We start from the raw sequence: 18,718 nt of genomic DNA on the forward strand, positions 1-18,718 counted from the left end.
TAAGAACAGCAGCGCTGACCTTCGGCCCTGTATTCTGAATAACAAAAGCAAAATTCTTACCTCAATAAACTGCAACTATATCTGCTCTTATTTATCGACACAGCTTCGTGCAATGCTGGCGTATATATTTTTTTTTTTTATTCTTGGAAGGAATGCATAGGAAATATTCTTTAAATTGAAATGAATACTTTCCTTTAAAAGAGTTACTTTATAAAAAAATTGTTATTGGGGCATTTTTTTTGAACAAATTAAATTACGATTAACATACATTATTAATTAAGCGCAATGCTGCTTCTTTACCTTCTACAACAATACTCATGCTCCAGAGTGCTGACCAGAGTCGCGACCAGAGCACACAGCCGACGCATGCCGACTCCCTACTACTGTATCCGACTGACTACTACTGCAGACTCGCGCAGACAAGCGCAGACTGACATCTACTGTCGACTCGCGCAGACTAGCGCAGACGCGCGACAAGCAACAACTAACAATATACTACTCTCTTGTCAGAGATTCTGTCTTGCCTCGCCCATCGCCGGCGAAGCATACACCTTACAATGAACGTCAGCCGAAGAACCCGAGACCGAATCCAATAGGCAGTTTGCTGCACTATGCCAGATAAACGCAAGTCTGACACGACATTAGGAAGTATACCACGACTTTTGCCGCCTCAGTGTAGAATGTCCAGTTTGTCTGTAGACACTGTCTGTTTGCTGTCCTGAGGTATTGTTGATGCTAGAAAAAAAAAAGAATAGGGAAAAACTAAAAACAATTCCAATGAAATCTTACGGAAAAATGCCCCAACAAATAGAAAAATGTTTGAGTTAATCTAAGGTTCGATGTGGTTTTCAAGTTAACAACACTCTGAAACTCCGTGTACAACATAGTTAGAGTAAAGGTTTTGATACATTTGACGGTTCTGGGGTCCGCAGCTCGTGGTCGTACGGTAGCGTTCTCATTTCTGCGCCCGGGTTCCCGTGTTCGATTCCCGGCGTGGTTAGGGATTTTCCTCTGCCTCGTGATGACTGGGTGTTGTGTGATGTCCTTAGGTTAGTTAGGTTTAAGTAGATCTAAGTTCTACGGGACTGATGACCATAGTGTTCAGAGCCATTTTTTGAACCACGGTTTTGGGGTTTACAAGATCGTTGGGAGTAGTTGTGACAAATCTTATATCTATCAAACTGGCCGTTCTTTCAAAATAAGATTCACGGAGCATTTGCCGGCACATAACAAAACCTCATTGGGAATGTGCTTGGCAGAAACCGGATATACTCTAGGCAATATTGAGAGTTGTATGCGTATGCTACACAGGGCAGAAAGGGTCAGCTCTCGACTTGTTGGAGAAGTGGGAGATTTACAAAGCCAAAAATCATGAACCCACTAGGATACTCAGCGCACAAAGCGATTTTGCGTCCAGCGCCTACTTTGCTTTGTTTGATAACATACTATGATAACCAATTTTTTTTTTCTTCATGGAGTTTCGATTCCTCCCCCCCCCCCCCCCCCCCCCCCCCTCCCAAGGGGGGCTCGCTGGCAGCAGCTTAGTATGCCGCTCTTCAGCCTACAGACATTGTTTTAAAAAGATGAAGGTAAGAAATAATAAAATCATGGGATCAAATCGGAGACTTAAAGGGTAACATGGCGAAAAAATCATGGAACTTAAAACATAGAACAAAGAGATGATGATGATAATAAAATACATATGAAGCAGACAGGTAAAATAATAGACAGACAATTAAAAAACACGGCGACAGTGTGGTTTCTGTTCGCAAAAGACATAAAATTCACACCCAGCGACAGCATGGTTTCTGTTTGCAACACAGGAAAAGACGAAACAACACTGAACAGTCACTGGAACACTGCACTAAAATATGAAATACCACAGCCGAGAGCAGGTGAGGGGAATCTGGTCAGATGATGGGAAAATAAAAAAGGATTGAAGGTGAGGAAAAGCGAGGGAGGGGAGGGGGGATAGGAGCCAATGGAGGATGAGGACCCATAAGAGGGGTGGGGGGCGCTGGGCAGATTCGACAGGAAGTGGGGAGGCAGAGAACAGGAAGACAACAGGACTCAGTGGGGGGGGGGGGGAAGGGAGGTAGGGAGAGGTTAGGCGGGGAGAAACACAGGATCGAAGGGGGAACAGGGAGGCAAGGGAAAGGACGGAGAAAAGGAGGTGGGGTGAGGATCAGAGTTGATAGGAGGGATAAATGGAGGGAGAGAGGTCATCATCCGAGATGGGGAGTCGATGGAAGCCACCATGGGAAAGGAGATGAAGGGTGTCAAGATGGAGGGTAGGGGGGACACAACAGTGAAGGTGTGGCAGGGGGCGGGGATGCAACAGGAGAGGAGAGGAGAGGAGAGGAGAGGAGAGGAGAGGAGAGGAGAGGAGGGGAGAGGAGAAGAGAGGAGAGGAGAGGAGAGGAGAGGAGGGGAGAGGAGGGGAGCAACCAGGGGGTGAGGGGGATCAAGGCAGCAGGAGGTGTAGACTATGTGGATATGTTCGACGAATAGGAGCAGATGGGGGAAAGGAATGAGGTCATAGAGGATCCGCGTGGGGAATGGGAATAACCAAATAATATCTCGCGTATTTATACCTAGCCTTGCTTGATGATTTATGTCGAGAACAGTAGGCATTTGCCTTACTTCCATATATTAGTCGCTCTAATCCTGTAACTAATTATGTCCTACCTGTTCATGGAATATATGGTGAGACTATATAATTTTATTTATTTACTGTTAATATGTTGTTTAAACGTTTTCGGTGGGAGACATATCACGATGTACGTAAAACCCTCCAGTGGTTAAGTTCTTACGATCAGTGCACGCCTACATAACATCCTGGCGGCCGAGCCAACAGGAGGTGCTCATCATTGACCTGTCTTTTTTTCTGCTTTCATATATTTATCTTTCATAGGTAATTTATAGGTTGCTACAGGCAATGTATTATGTATATTAAATTTTGACCGTAAATTCACCATGAAAGGGTCAGACCTATTATCTTCGAATATTTCCTTTTCAATAATTTTATATGGGTAACTGTATTCTTTTTTTACTGTATCACCATAGGTTTCTATGACATTTAAAAGTCTGCTACATGTATTTTACCTAATGTGTTTTTATCAGATTATGTTTTTTGAGTAAATGATGACTACATCTATGCCCACAGTAGCGGTGTGTAGGTAGGATGTAGGCAAACATATTTCTGGTAGCTACGGTACTTCAGCAGCCAATAGCAATAATGACTGTGTGGACGAAGTGGCTTATTCTACACCATATTTTAGATCTATGTGACGATGTTGTGCTGACTATATTTATATGTTTTGACGATGCTATTATGGCCTTATCACTTTAGGACATGGTGTTGAAAAGGTACGTTTTACCGTATTCTATCTGTATATTTCCCTAGTTGTACGATAGTATGTTGTGATACGTATTGCTGTATTGTGTTGAAAGACACACTACTCACTAGGTGTATATATTTGTATATTGTAGATCTGAGGATAGTCATTATTGACTGAAACCGGTCATCGACAAAGGAATTGATATTGTGATCAAAGACTGGAATAAAAAAACATTTGACTGTTGATACTGTCGCTGGTACTGTGCGGGCACTGTTGATACACAGTGAGTGTATTCGTGAGTCCGCTTATATCTGCTTCTGGCGGGTGGATGTTCACTCTGGAACTTTCTGCGTAACGTAAGACGGAAGCGTAACATAGCTCGTACTGTGCGTGTTCTCTAGGTCGTACGACAACTGTGATTCGGCTCTCTGGAGCTTGCCTTATCTTGCAGTGCCCTTTCCGTGTACGGCTCGAATCCCGAAGGACACAGCAATCTTTAAAGCTCATTTTATCCGTATTAGAAGTAATGACTTTATTGTTGATGCAAATACAGCGGGAAATGCAGGCACCTACACGTCTATCATCCACTGTGTATAAAGTTCAGTATTGTCCCTAGTCACAGTCAACTTCTATGAAAAGGAGCCGCACCGATTTCATCGTTGGCGGGAGTCGAAAGACCGCCGGGACAGCTACCAAAAGCGATCTTCCCGCTGAGCTATTGGTGGTCGACCCGTTCCCTGACCCATAGAATTACACGTCAGTTCGACGGAGGCCGCTGACGCAGCAAGAAGAAAACAAGCAACGTCTCCAATCCTCGGGTGCAGCAAAAAGCGAGCAAAATTCTGTAAGGGAACGCGCTGCGTGCGTGAGGTGCAATCTTACCGAGGAAAGTCCGTCACCTGACCAGCAGCACTATGAAAATTCTTGGCACAACGGGCGTTCGTATTCCGAGGCAACAATAGTGTGTAAGTAATGGTGCCGACCTGAGTCACAAGAATAACTTCACCTCAACTCTTTTAAATGAAATTTAGGACTGTGTTGATTTGTCTTCATATACCTCCGCTTTATAGCGTTTACGTTTTAATGGGTTGCCTTGGAACTGCCGATGCTGCTGAGGATTATGCGAGCATGGTTTTGCAGTGTTTTTAAAGCACACTGAAATAACAGATAAGTGACATTAGACTGTTTTTATTTTCGAACGTTTGAAGAATACATTAGAAGTATTACAATTTTGCTTTTCCATTTATGGCGCTGAACCTGCGGTAGAAATAGGGGAGCTGTTACATTAATACTAAGACCAATCGCTCTATAACGCTTTTTTAAAAGCATTCGTTCTTGTAATCGCTAGCTTTCGAACTAACTACGTCTCGTTTTAAGACAGGTACTATTTACAAGCACATCAGGCATTAGAATAGGAACATCTTTTCGCTGGGGCTACGCCGACGTTACGCAATTCCTCAAGTTGTAATTATTGCACTTTACGAGTGATTCACTACGCACCAGCGGGAAAATCATAACTTTCTGTAAATCCTGGTCTGCCTGTAAATACCAACCGACAAAAGATGAGCGTCCAGTTGCTGGAAAATTAAAAAAAAAAGGTTTTTCAAATCCATATGCTATTAAATTTTTTTATTGCACTACATTTTACGTATTACAGATTACTACAAAAGTTTTATTAACGTATTATGCTCCAACATGTTTTGTTGTTTACTATTACCAGCTTGCGCCTCAATATTGTGTACAGAGATTATTTGCTTTACACTTTTAACAAAGCTCATCTAAAATCTTTTGTTTTTATACCGTCGCGCCACATGACATATGGTGAGCAGCTAAACGATCAGACAGCCACAATACATTGGTGCGCATAATTTCATGCGGCCTTCACTACTTTGGAAGCCAGCCACAATGTGCGTTTGTCCTACGGTTGGCTAACACGTTTCAATGCATTTATGTAAAGCTCCCCTAATAATAATCAATTTGATGCTACCATGAAATGTTATATCCCTCTCTCTCCTAAAATACATCCCGTCCTATAAATTACACTTTTTGTCATGATGTGACAAAGTTTTCTTTTAAAAAGATACGCGCACCTGTACCTCACACATTCATAAGGCGGGTAACAAGTTTCAAACTAAACGTCTCGAATTTTCATCAACTAAAAATGGAAGGAAAATGTGTCAAACAGATATAGGTACTGACTTCCGTTTTAGTCATGCCAACATTCATTGACATCTATAGACTCCGTAGTCTCTATCGCATTAAGATCACTTTTAGCTTATCTTTTGGTGACCGCTGTCAATAAATCCGCCAAAATTTCTCTACTGCCTGTTATAATTATCTTTGGAAGGAAAAATTATGTTCATATGTAGAACAACAAGTCTTTGGACGTTCTTCCATATGCTTAGGACACAACGTGCACAACATGTGTGAACAAAACACAATGACACTTTGTCATCTGCCACAAACTACCTACTAACGTAACCTCCTCTTAACAGACGTTTGTCCTTCGGCAAGTTATTATAGTTAAGTTACCGAGACATCAAACATTACGTTACGGAGACATAAAAAAACGGCTATAGTGCATCCAATTATTTCCTCATGTCTATTTGTCTTTACTTGCGTTGATTAATTTTTTTCTGTAATGATGAACTAAATGCAAGTAAACGAATGAGAAAGACATGCTTCTTGTTGTCTACATTGTATGTCACTTTTGAAGTGTTGTAAACAACTTGTCACAAAACAATATCATATATACGGCAAGAATTTTGCCTCAGAATATCATGCAGCAGTTTCCATGACAAATATGTTCAATCTGCGTGATACACTCCGTGCTGAATCTGAAATCCTATTATTTAAGCTAAAGCATGAAAACTGAACTTTGTTCACACAATAGAGCTTAGAGCTGGGGCAGTGACCGTCGCGCTGGACCCGCATTCTGGAGGATGACATTTCTGATCTCCGTCTGGCCAACCAAATTTAACTATATTCCGTGATTTTCCGTAAATCGACCCCTGCAAAATCCGTGATGTTTCCTTTGGAAAGGGCACAACGATTTCCTTCCCCCTTACTTTTGTTATGCTCCGCCTCTAATGACCTCGCTGTACACGTTACGTTAAATCCTAATCTTCCTTTTTTTTTTACAATTGAGCTTGTCGTCCACGCTGCTAGTTAGCTCTGCTGATGTTCATCAGCCAGATTCTTGATCTGGCAGCATCTGTCTCTTGAGCATCAGACGTATAAAACTTCTCTCACATCTGATACTGAAGGGTGCAGCCGAAACCACGACGCTGTATCATTATTTTCTACGAAACGTACGACCCATAAAGAACTTAAAAGCCAAAAACGGTGGAAAATAGCACGTGACTAGGTTTCAGCCAGACAGGAACTGCAGACGGCGGAAGAAAGGATGCTCATACTTTCCCAATATAGAGCTTTAAGGGAGGGAAGTAGTGTAGCCATCTGATGTGAATCATAAATACGGTATTCTGTGTGTGAACGTTTTTTAACTGTTTTTCTGTGACAGAGGCTTGCGACCAACCAAAATCTGCCAAAACGAGCATTAGAAGTAGCCTAAACACCACGTAGAGGCTTAGAACTGTACAAGACGTACGAGTGGTAGCCCAGCGGTCGGCTTTGGTACGGGTCTAACTTACTATTGTTTATACCAGAAACAGGGTCCTTCAAATAGTAAGTCTGTGGTCATAATGATCTGTCCGATCAGTGTAATGCAATATTACTAAAGGAAATATAATCTACATTGTTAAATGGGTATAACGGTGCACAAAGCAAGTTGCATCCTGCCTATATTAGGACTTATAGGGACAAAAATTTGATTTTCAGTATTTCGTATAGTTATTGACCGAAACAAAAAGTAAAAACGCTCTCATACTTACGGATTAAGACATATTATCTTACATTAAACGTTAAATGCAATACGTCAGGTATTAAAGATAGGAGCTGTGTATACACAAGATGATCAGAAAGAGTCTGAAAAGCTTGTATGGTGTTTCAGGGTACGTTATGGCGAGAAATACCTGTTAAAAAAAATTTTAATATGTGGCGCAGTTCTCGAGTTAATTGACAGTGAAGATAGCCAGTCAGGCAGTCATGCGCGCAAATCGAGCGGCCTGCCAGAGAAGACGCCCTGAAACTAAACAGTGGAGCTATACAATTTGGAGTGGAGCAGTAGTATGGATCGATCCCGAGCCAGAGTCTAAACAGTCTCGTGCGCTATCATCTAAGCCATGAGAACAACCGGTATTAATTGTATATGGCAGTCTGTTTGAGTTTTTGCGCTCGCAACGACGTGATCGGCTAACTTAAATGCTAATTAACTCTGCAATGGCACAACGTATCGATTTTTTTCTTAACAATTATTTCTCAACACAACCTGCCCTGCTGCAACCTTACAAGCTTTTCAGACTCTTTCTGACCACCCAATATACTGAGCCAACGTAACTATACTGAACTAACTTGGCTTCTTGCGTGTAAATGACCCAAACTCTGTTCATTTGCAAGCTGGCCTATGATGGCGGCAGTCCTCTGTGTGCCAAACGACCAAAAAATCGTAACCATCACGCCGAAGAGGTGCCACATTTATCAATAGCGCTAGGAAATTTGACTTTCATAACTGGTGGCCCCTGTGTAGATCACCTAATGAGTTGACTAACTTGACATTAAATTAATTTAATGGGTTGAAGCCCACACCAAAATAACTGACATGGTAGGCGATGAGAACGGGTGTCCTTGAAAAATTACAGAAACTTCAATGGTATAACATTTCATTAACACTGACTCAGATTGGTTGGCAATAAACTTGGGGAACTTAAATGGAATTTACGTATAGATGAGACTGGCGACTGTGAGTGAAAGAATGCCAGTCTAGGCAAGCACATTCTGGTGTATCATACCAGTGACGGGTCCTTCACGTCAGGATGTAATTAAGCATGCAATGGGCACTGGGAGTGACTACTACGAGTATAAGGCTGCTATAAAAAAAGATGTCTGTGAAAACGTTTCATAAGCTTTCTGAATTTGCGGAAGCTACGTAATGTTACCGATCTAGCCAGTTAAAGAAGAGATGCTGTCGTCTATATACATGTGCTGCCGAAGCTGCTAGATTCGGTGGTGTGTCGTACTGCGGGACATGACCCAATGTCTAACGGTGATTGTCTCATCAGCGAAAATATTAAGTTTCGGATGAGTCTCCTGATGTGTTCACAACTAACTGCTCTCTCCCTAGAAACGGAAGAGCTCTAGCAACTGTACTCCGCTACAGTCCATAAGCCTGTCCCCTGCCTCTTCTGTTGCTCAAAATCTTCCGAAAAACAGCCATTCCTCCTGTTGTTCTTGAGTAAACCTATCATGGCCCAGCAGTGGTTACCATGCCAATCATGTTTTCTACCAAGGAGACCCGATCTTCGTCAACCAATCACTGCAGTGCAAATTACATTCTGTTCTCCGAAAAAACCAGCACACAATGCCTGCAGGTCCTGCAGTCACGCCTCCGGAGCATTTCACAAGATGAGGGAAGCTTCCTAGCGAAAACAAGCTCCATCTCGTCCATAAAACGATTTAGTGGGCGCCGTTTTGGCAAGGCGCGTCGGCATCTACGAAACATGAAATATGGAGAAATTCGTCGCCCCGTCTTACAAGGTATGCTGGTCCTGTAATAAGCACATCAGCCGGGCGCCAGCCCCACATTGCTTTACCTCGACCCACACATGGGATAAGGAGACCAGACTCTCACACCACATCCAGTCGCTAATAAAGCCTTTAGGCCTGCGCCAGGATCCCCAGTTCCGCCAGTTTCTATGGAAGTGTCATTTCGCCCTCAACCATGGCGTTCCCACCATCTTACTTCGGCCGCTAGTGGAACAAGCCCGATCGCCAGAATGGCAGCCCATACACCACTGCCCTGCAGGGCCGACGGCCAGATTCGGTGACTTCAAAGGGAAGTTAGCAATTAGGAGGTCCACGAACTCGATTCCTGCTCGCGGAAAGCTTGAAACCTGCCCCTAATGCAATTGTCACCTCCAATGTCCAAAAATCTGTCTCCATAGCCGAGATTAATTCTACTACTGCTATTCACGTCATGCAAGTACCGTGAGATCAATCAGTGGTTTATCCTAAACCTAATTGTCCGTCACATTAATATCAATCAGAGAAAATTTAGATACACCAAAGGTGAATGAAATTATATGATAATCACCAAAACAAAATGAAAAGTCAAGTACCTGACAGGTATTACCACAACAGTGGCTTTCCCGTAAGGCACTGCCATCTTTCACATTCAGTATTTCAGAATGAGAGCAGAAAGCGATTTCCAACAAACTTTACAAGTAATTTAACAGCTTTTCATAACTTTTTCTCGTTGAAACTTCTCACAAAATAATGAAAAAGAAATTTATCAGTGGCTACATTTTTGCTGTTCGTGCAGTAAAACTTCAGAATCACGCGTGTAGTTATAAAATATTACTTCTTTTCTACTAAGTCTTTCGCAATATACTTTGTAGACAGTATCCAGGCATACGATTGGATGTACTGGCAATATTATATCATTGTAGAACACAGAGTTTAGGAGATATGATGTTCGGTAATTTGGGCACTTACACCACCAATAAATCCTAAACCGAATTTAAAACATTCTCTCAACTTCTTCTTGCGTACATGCTTATCGTCACAGTCTTTTACTTCAGACATTAACTCATTGGTTAAGTACACTGATGTTTGAAACTGTTATACATGAGAACTCAGTTCTTTGAATAATAGGGAGGGGGTACCATGTTTAACAAAAAGAAACATGATTTTTACAAATTCCGAACCATAATGATCATCACTGGACGTCCATTTGTGTTTTCTTTGTCTTCAGACGTTTATATTCTTTTACATAAGAGCAAAACTCGAAAACCTTCTGCTCTCTGGAGAGGAAGACAGTGCAGAGCCCAACCCCCAAATAATGAATCTTTCCACGGCCGCGGCGTCACCATGTTGGCTCCTGACAAAACAGCACAATGTAAAGTAAATATGAAGGAAATGTCTTACACCAATAAACCAAGGATAAAGTGTCCTGTATGAAGATATTGTGAGACAGTTGCTTGCTGCACTCATGTTCAGAACATCTTGAATGACTATAGATAGGAGGTTCTTTTTCACAGTACATATATAAGAGTATGTTCTACAGACATTATTACCATTTCGGCCCGTGGGTTCAAGGTCAACATTGATATCGCGGATCAACGCCACCTACCGCTAAAATTGGCTTGCCGCTGTATTTATCACTATAAACTGAAGCTAATTGATCAGTGTGGCTTCAGCAGATATGCAGGATGCCTCGCAAATGTACGCACGAAAGGTACAGTCAAGTCATTGAGTTTGAAAGAGAACGCATTATTGGCTTGAGAGAATGGGAAGCATCCATCTGGGAAGTTGCTGCTCATGTGGGACAAACTGTATCAGCAGGGCAACAGGTGTGTACTGGATGGTTCACCGAAGGCCGTAGAACATGACGAAATGGGTCAGGTCGTACCATCCCCACCATCCCCCGAGGAGATCGACGTCTGATTCGAATGGCATTGAAGGACAGATCGGCGTCCTCCTCGGCTATGGAGCAAGAGTGGAACAGTGTAACACAGGGTACACTATCAGGCGCGACAGTTCGTCGCCATTTATTATGGCATGGGTTACATGTGTGTCGCCCACTTCTCCATCTAACTTTCACGAATGTGCAGTAACATGCTAAATGGTAGTCGTGTATGGAACAACGTCACTGGGAACAGGAATGGCATCAGCTAGTGTTTTCGGACAAATGGAGGTTATTTCTGTTTGAAAATGACGGTCGAGTTTTGGTTCGCCGCAGACAGGGGTAGCGGCATCGCGGTGACTGCGCAAGACATACAGTGCCAACTCCATGTCTTATGGTGTCGGGTGTTAATAGGTACAACCACAAATCACAGTTGGTGCCAGTCGAAGTCACTGTTACCACTGTGACTTACGTGAATGACATCCTGCAACCCGTAGCCACACCCTTTCTGTACAACACCCAAGACGCCATTTTTCAGCAAGACAATGTATGAGGACATGTTGCTGCACGACCGCGTGCCTTTTTGGTGACACAGGATGTCAGTCGTTTGCTCATGACCGCAAGATCACCATACTCGTCGTCAATCGAACATGTGAGGGAAATGCTGAAACGACAGATGCAGCGATGTGACCCAGTGCCAACTACCACGGACGAACCTTGGAACCCGCTGAATGCAGCATGAATGGCTATACGACAGGACGCAATTCGCTCCTCATATGCGTCGAAAGCAATAATACAGGGAACAAGTTACAAGGGCCCATGGTGGACCATGTACTTACTAGACAATCGACACATGCTGAACTGAGGTGACACGAAATCTAATCATTTCTGCAGCGCTTACCCATGAACTTGTCGCGTGGATATGAACGTCCCAGCTCTAGTCGTTCAAGGTGTTCTGCTTTTTCTAAACTTGAGTGTACATGTAACTGCATGAATTTTCAGACGACAGTGAACTGTTTCATATTACACAACACTGATTCCCAGTAATTTCCAGCAACAACTAGGTTATTATTGTTAGCATTTCACTGACCTCAGTTTGCAGTAGGATTTTGCGGCATATACTGTATAAGAACATTATGATTCACCTTGAAGATAATGACTTATTGATACATAACCAACACAGATTCAGAAAATATCGTTCTTGTGCAACACAACAAGCTCTTTATTCCCATGAAGTAATGAGTGCTGTCGACAAAGGATCTAACATCGGTTCCATATTCCTAGATTCCCAGAAGGCCTTTAATACCGTTCCTCACAAACGATTATTAATCATATTGCGTGCATATGGAGTATCGTCTCAGTTGTGTGACAGGAATCGTTATTTCCTCTCAGAGAGGTCACAGTTCCTAGTGATAGACGGTAAATCATCCAGTAGAACAGAAGTGACATCTGGCGTTCCGCAAGGTAGTGTCATGGGCCCTCTGCTGTTCCTGATTTACAAAAATGATCTAGGGGATAATCTGAGCAGCCGCCTTAAATTGTTTGCAGATGATACTGTAATTTACCGTCTAGTAATTTCATCAGACGATCAATTCAAATTACAAAGTGATCTAGAGAGAATTTTTCTATGGTGTGAAAAGTGGCAATTGGCGCTAAACAAAGAAAAGTGCGAGGACATCCACATGGGTACTAAAAGAAATCTGATAAATTTTGGGTGTACGACAAATCACACAAATCTAAGGGCTGTTAATTCGACTAAATACCTAGGAATTACAATTACGAGCACCTTAAATTGGAAAGACGACATAGATAATAATGTGGGGAAGGCGAATCAACGACTGCGCTTTGTTGGCAGAACACTTAGAAGATGCGACAAACCCTCTAAAGAGACAACCTACGTTACACTTGTCCGACCTCTGCTGGAACATTGCTTCGCGGTCTGGGATCCTTACCAGGTAAGATTGACGGAGGACATCGAAAAAGTGCAAAGAAGGGCAGCTCGTCTCGTGTTATCGCGCAATAGGGGTGAAGGTGTCTCTGATATGATACGAGAGTTGGAGTGGCAGTCACTGAAACAAACGTGGTTTTCTTTGCGGCGAGATCCATTTACGAAATTTCCGTCACCAACTTTCTCTTCCGAATGCGAAAATATTTTTTTGACCCCCACCTATGCTGGGAGAAATGATCATCATAATAAAATAAGAGAGATCACATCCCGAACGGAAAGATTTAGGTGTTACCTTTTCAGACGCGCCATTCGAGGCTGGAATGGTGGAGAAGTAGTATGAAAATGGTTCAGTGAACCCTCTGCCATGCACTTAAGTGTGAATTGCCGAGTAACCATGCAGATGTAGACGCAGATGTTACAGCTAATCCAAAACGATTATAAATTGAAAAGAAAAGCATCGGTAAAGATGCTAAAAAATCGTGGCTATAGAAGCTAATTTCGTCACTGAAGATAACCCGTTATTTAAACTTTGCTCTTCAAACAAATAGACACTATTAGTCATTATTATGCTATGGAGTCTACTGATTGTCTGCTGTGTGATAGGTTACCAGCGTCACACACACATATAGACTGATGAGTTACAGCATCATCACCGGTGCCCAGTGCGAGACTAAGTGGCGCCTGGTCGAATTGCTGGCGCATCTCTTAGAATGGAAAATACATTCATGTGTCAGAGATGAAATGGGAATCATTTTACGGAAAACACAGGCCGAACATGAAGAAATCCACTGACAAAAGCTATTTCGATATGGTGCAGATTTTTATGGCGCAGCACATGGGAACGAGCGTGATGGAATGGTGTATCTAATCGGTTGTTCGTGTGCTACTCTCGTCAGCATTTACAGAAACTGATCTAAACCACAGGTATGGGCCTATGGTTAGATGTTCATCACTGAACGTAGAGAACGAAAGCCTGTCCGTTCTGTAAAGGAGGACAGGTGCTGTTTTGTGACAGGTCTGACGACAGCGTATAATGCTCGTGTTTTAGAACACACAGTTTGATGCAAACTGATGAACATGGGGCTTCGCCACTGAGGATCTTGTATGTCCCACTCTGACTCAATGATACAGTTACTACTGTCATAGGCTCGGGATCGTTGAGACTGGACTTTGGATCAATGGAAACGTGTCATCTGGCAGGACTAATCACGTTCCTTCTTACATATTGTCGATAGCTGTACAGCAATAACGAGTTAGTCGTGCTGCCTTGGGAGATGTGGTGTGCGTACTGAAAGGCCTTCGGTGCACACACCATCAGATAGTTTGACTTGTAGCTCTAGCGAAGTAGGAGAGTGTCAGCAATAAGTCTCGTGGTCTTATCGTGGCGTGTTTATCTTCTGCCGTAAGGTCAGACGATAGAAATGCCACTTGCACACTTAGAGTAGCAGATTGATGGTGACCAACTTTAAACTGAACTTGATTAATTTTCACACACATTTATTAAAATAATAACAATTGTAAACCTTAATTAACTTGATTTTGGATGCTATTGACAATCTGAAGTTCCTTTGGTCTTGGTACGTTAATCTTATTCTCACGTATCTCTGATACTTGACAAAGTGTCTATACATTTATCTTCATGGCTATGTACAGGAATATGATAATCTTATTAGGCGCAGACTGAAACTTGACTATAGACTGGTACAGACTAATGCAGACTGGTACAGACTAATGCAGTCTGACTAATCGGAGGTCTGTACACTCGTTGTAATACCTCGCGCGCTCAGGTACCACTGCGCGAGTGTGATCCGCGAGGAGAAAAGGTTCTACGTTAGCAGCAATCTCATTGGCTGCGTTACATATTAATACGCGGATCGGCGGAAGCAGAATTTGGTCCGTCTTTATGGCAGCGCCATCTCGTAGAGCGGAGACGGACGAGCGCTGCGCCTGCGCTGTTGTGCTTAGCGGGGCGCGCTCTATTGGGAAAGTTGTGTACGCGCTGACTACGCGGAACTATGTACACAACGGGAGAACTACGAAAGTTGCGTACACCCTAACACCCCACCCTCCTTTCTCTTCTCAGTAGTATTACCTTTCGGAAGTTTTCTTAAATTTTCTTACATGTAGCTCATTTTATAATTTTGTATGGAAATTTAATAAATGTAATGCATTATTGCCGAGTACTGCTGAAGTAAAGCATAGTGATAAAAAACATTGCACGTAACTCATTAAATGTATCATTGTTGTAAATAAATTACAAATTTCGTAAATATTCTGAAACAACTGAAAGTAAATCAAAACCTATATCCTAATGGTTATTGCAGTTAATGCACAAGGAAGCCAAGTTTAGTAACGGTGTCTCCTTCTGTCAATAAAAACGCTGTATCCGTCAGTCTGTTTGCACCAATACTCTATCATAAGTAGTTTATGATCTCCAGTTTATTAAACTGCGTTTACAACTGCGTCGCTGGCATTTTCGTAAAAATCTTCAAAGTTATTACAACGTTTGGATAAGCACCTCCTAACCCAAGTTTCGTAAAAAAAAAAAAGGATTGAAGATACCTAAATTGTAAGCGACTGGTCAGTTCTTACATCTGGAAACTGAAAGAAGATGTTTAGTTAACTAGGTCCACTGCGTCGATATCTCTGCTATATTTGGCACCCAAGTCACCTGCACGTTTTTCAAAGGAAGATAGCTTTCATTTAAGCCGTTTCCCCACAGTAAATTAAAATTAGGTGAAATGGTGTGATCTAATCCACTTTACTTATTATTTTATCGAGTACTTTCACATACTGTAGTCCACAGAGTCACGCTCCAGAACTCGATCGGCAGACATCGGCCAAAACCTGAAGCCTTCGGTCATGTAGCATATTTGCTTCAGCACCCGCTCACCGACCACTGAGTACGGCAAACGAAAGAACTGCTGCAGTAGGTGACTGAAAGGAATACGGACATGATACATAACAGAGGGCACGCTCTTTAATATTTTCCCAAGGCCACTGGGTTGGTAAGGAGTTCTTGTGCTAAGGCGTTCCATTCCTGCACCTGCGCAGTTGAGAACTGCTGAATGGTTGTTGGTGCATATGGACGTGCTGAAACAGGTCTCCCCAACGTGCTAGTAGAAGGGATTTGAGTTGTAGGAACTGGTAGACGAGTCCACTGGCCGGTTATTCTCTTGTTGCAAGTACTGTTCCACCCACACAGTTTGACGCGGTCGCGCACTGTCATCCATAAAAATGAAACAGGGTCCGAATGCGGCACAGCAAAGATGCACATGAGGAAGGCATATACACTCCTGGAAATTGAAATAAGAACACCGTGAATTCATTGTCCCAGGAAGGGGAAACTTTATTGACACATTCCTGGGGTCAGATACAGCACATGATCACACTGACAGAACCACAGGCACATAGACACAGGCAACAGAGCATGCACAATGTCGGCACTAGTACAGTGTATATCCACCTTTCACAGCAATGCAGGCTGCTATTCTCCCATGGAGACGATCGTAGAGATGCTGGATGTAGTCCTGTGGAACGGCTTGCCATGCCATTTCCACCTGGCGCCTCAGTTGGACCAGCGTTCGTGCTGGACGTGCAGACCGCGTGAGACGACGCTTCATCCAGTCCCAAACATGCTCAATGGGGGACAGATCTGGAGATCTTGCTGGCCAGGGTAGTTGACTTACACCTTCTAGAGCACGTTGGGTGGCACGGGATACGTGCGGACGTGCATTGTCCTGTTGCAACAGCAAGTTCCCTTGCCGGTCTAGGAATGGTAGAACGATGGGTTCGATGACGGTTTGGATGTACCGTGCACTATTCAGTGTCCCCTCGACGATCACCAGTGGTGTACGGCCAGTGTAGGAGATCGCTCCCCACACCATGATGCCGGGTGTTGGCCCTGTGTGCCTCGGTCGTATGCAGTCCTGATTGTGGCGCTCACCTGCACGGCGCCAAGCACGCATACGACCATCATTGTCACCAAGGCAGAAGCGACTCTCATCGCCGAAGACGACACGTCTCCATTCGTCCCTCCATTCACGCCTGTCGCGACACCACTGGAGGCGGGCTGCACGATGTTGGGGCGTGAGCGGAAGACGGCCTGACGGTGTGCGGGACCGTAGCCCAGCTTCATGGAGACGGTTGCGAATGGTCCTCGCCGATACCCCAGGAGCAACAGTGTCCCTAATTTGCTGGGAAGTGGCGGTGCGGTCCCCTACGGCACTGCGTAGGATCCTACGGTCTTGGCGTGCATCCGTGCGTCGCTGCGGTCCGGTCCCAGGTGGACGGGCACGTGCACCTTCCGCCGACCACTGGCGACAACATCGATGTACTGTGGAGACCTCACGCCCCACGTGTTGAGCAATTCGGCGGTACATCCACCCGGCCTCCCGCATGCCCACTATACGCCCTCGCTCAAAGTCCGTCAGCTGCACATTCGGTTCACGTCCACGCTGTCGCGGCATGCTACCAGTGTTAAAGACTGCGATGGAGCTCTGTATGCCACGGCAAACTGGCTGACACTGACGGCGGCGGTGCACAAATGCTGCGCAGCTAGCGCCATTCGACGGCCAACACCGCGGTTCCTGGTGTGTCCGCTGTGCCGTGCGTGTGATCATTGCTTGTACAGCCCTCTCGCAGTGTCCGGAGCAAGTATGGTGGGTCTGACACACCGGTATCAATGTGTTATTTTTTCCATTTCCAGGAGTGTAGTTTCAATAATGTTGAGCGGGAAGTGCACCATGCACAAAGGTCTGGTGGTCAGTATGTCCATGCAACATTGTACCTTCCATGACCTGCGTTGGTCATGTTGCACGATGTTCACGCGAGCATTACGTGTTCTCACCTCTCGCTTTATTAGGTTACGTAATGAATCCAGGAACATTGCCGAACATGATCGTTTTGATGATCCAGACGTTGGAAGGCGTAATGTTGCATGGACATTGTTGTTGTTGTGGTCTTCAGTCCTGAGACTGGTTTGATGCAGCTCTCCATGCTACTCAATCCTGTGCAAGTTTCTTCATCTCCCAGTGCACACTGCAACCTACATCCTTCTGAATCTGCTTAGTGTATTCATCCCTTGGTCTCCCTCTACGACTTTTACCCTCCATGCTGCCCTCCAATACTAAATTGGAGATCCCTTGATGCCTCAGGCATTGTCCTACCAACCGATCCCTTCTTCTAGTCAAGTTGGAGCACAAACACCTCCACAATTCTGCTCAATAACTCCTCATTAGATATGTGGTCTACCCATCTCATCTTCAGCATTCTTCTATAGCACCACATTTCGAAAGCTTCTACTCTCTTCTTGTCCAAACTATTTATCGTCCATGTTTCACTGCCATACATGGCTACACTCCATACAAATACTTTCAGAAACGACTTCCTGACACTTAGATCTATACTTGATGTTAACAAATTTCTCTTCTTCAGAAACGCTTTCCTTGCCATTGCCAGTCTGCACTTTATATCCTCTCTACTTCGACCATCGTCAGTTATTTTGCTCCCCAAACAGAAAAACTCATCTACTACTTTCAGTGTCTCATTTCCTATCTAATTCTCTCAGCATCACCCGAGTCAACTCGACTACATTCCATTATCCTCGTTTTGCTTTTGTTGATGTTCATCTTATGTCCTTCATTCAAGAAACTGCCCATTCTATTCAACTGCTTTTGCAGGTCCTATGCTGTCTACAACATAGTTATAGTGTCATCGGCGAACCTGAAAATTTTTATTTATTCTCAATGGATTTTAATTCCTACTCCGAATTTTTCTTTTCTTTCCTTTACTGCTTGCTCAGTATACAGATTGAATAACATCGGGGATAGGCAACAACACTGTCGCACTCACTTCCCAACCACTGCTTCCCTTTCATGCTCCTCGGCTCTTATAACTGCCATCTGG

Source organism: Schistocerca americana, chromosome 3, assembly GCF_021461395.2.
Source record: "Schistocerca americana isolate TAMUIC-IGC-003095 chromosome 3, iqSchAmer2.1, whole genome shotgun sequence".
In the NCBI taxonomy this organism is placed as follows: Eukaryota; Metazoa; Arthropoda; class Insecta; order Orthoptera; family Acrididae; genus Schistocerca; species Schistocerca americana.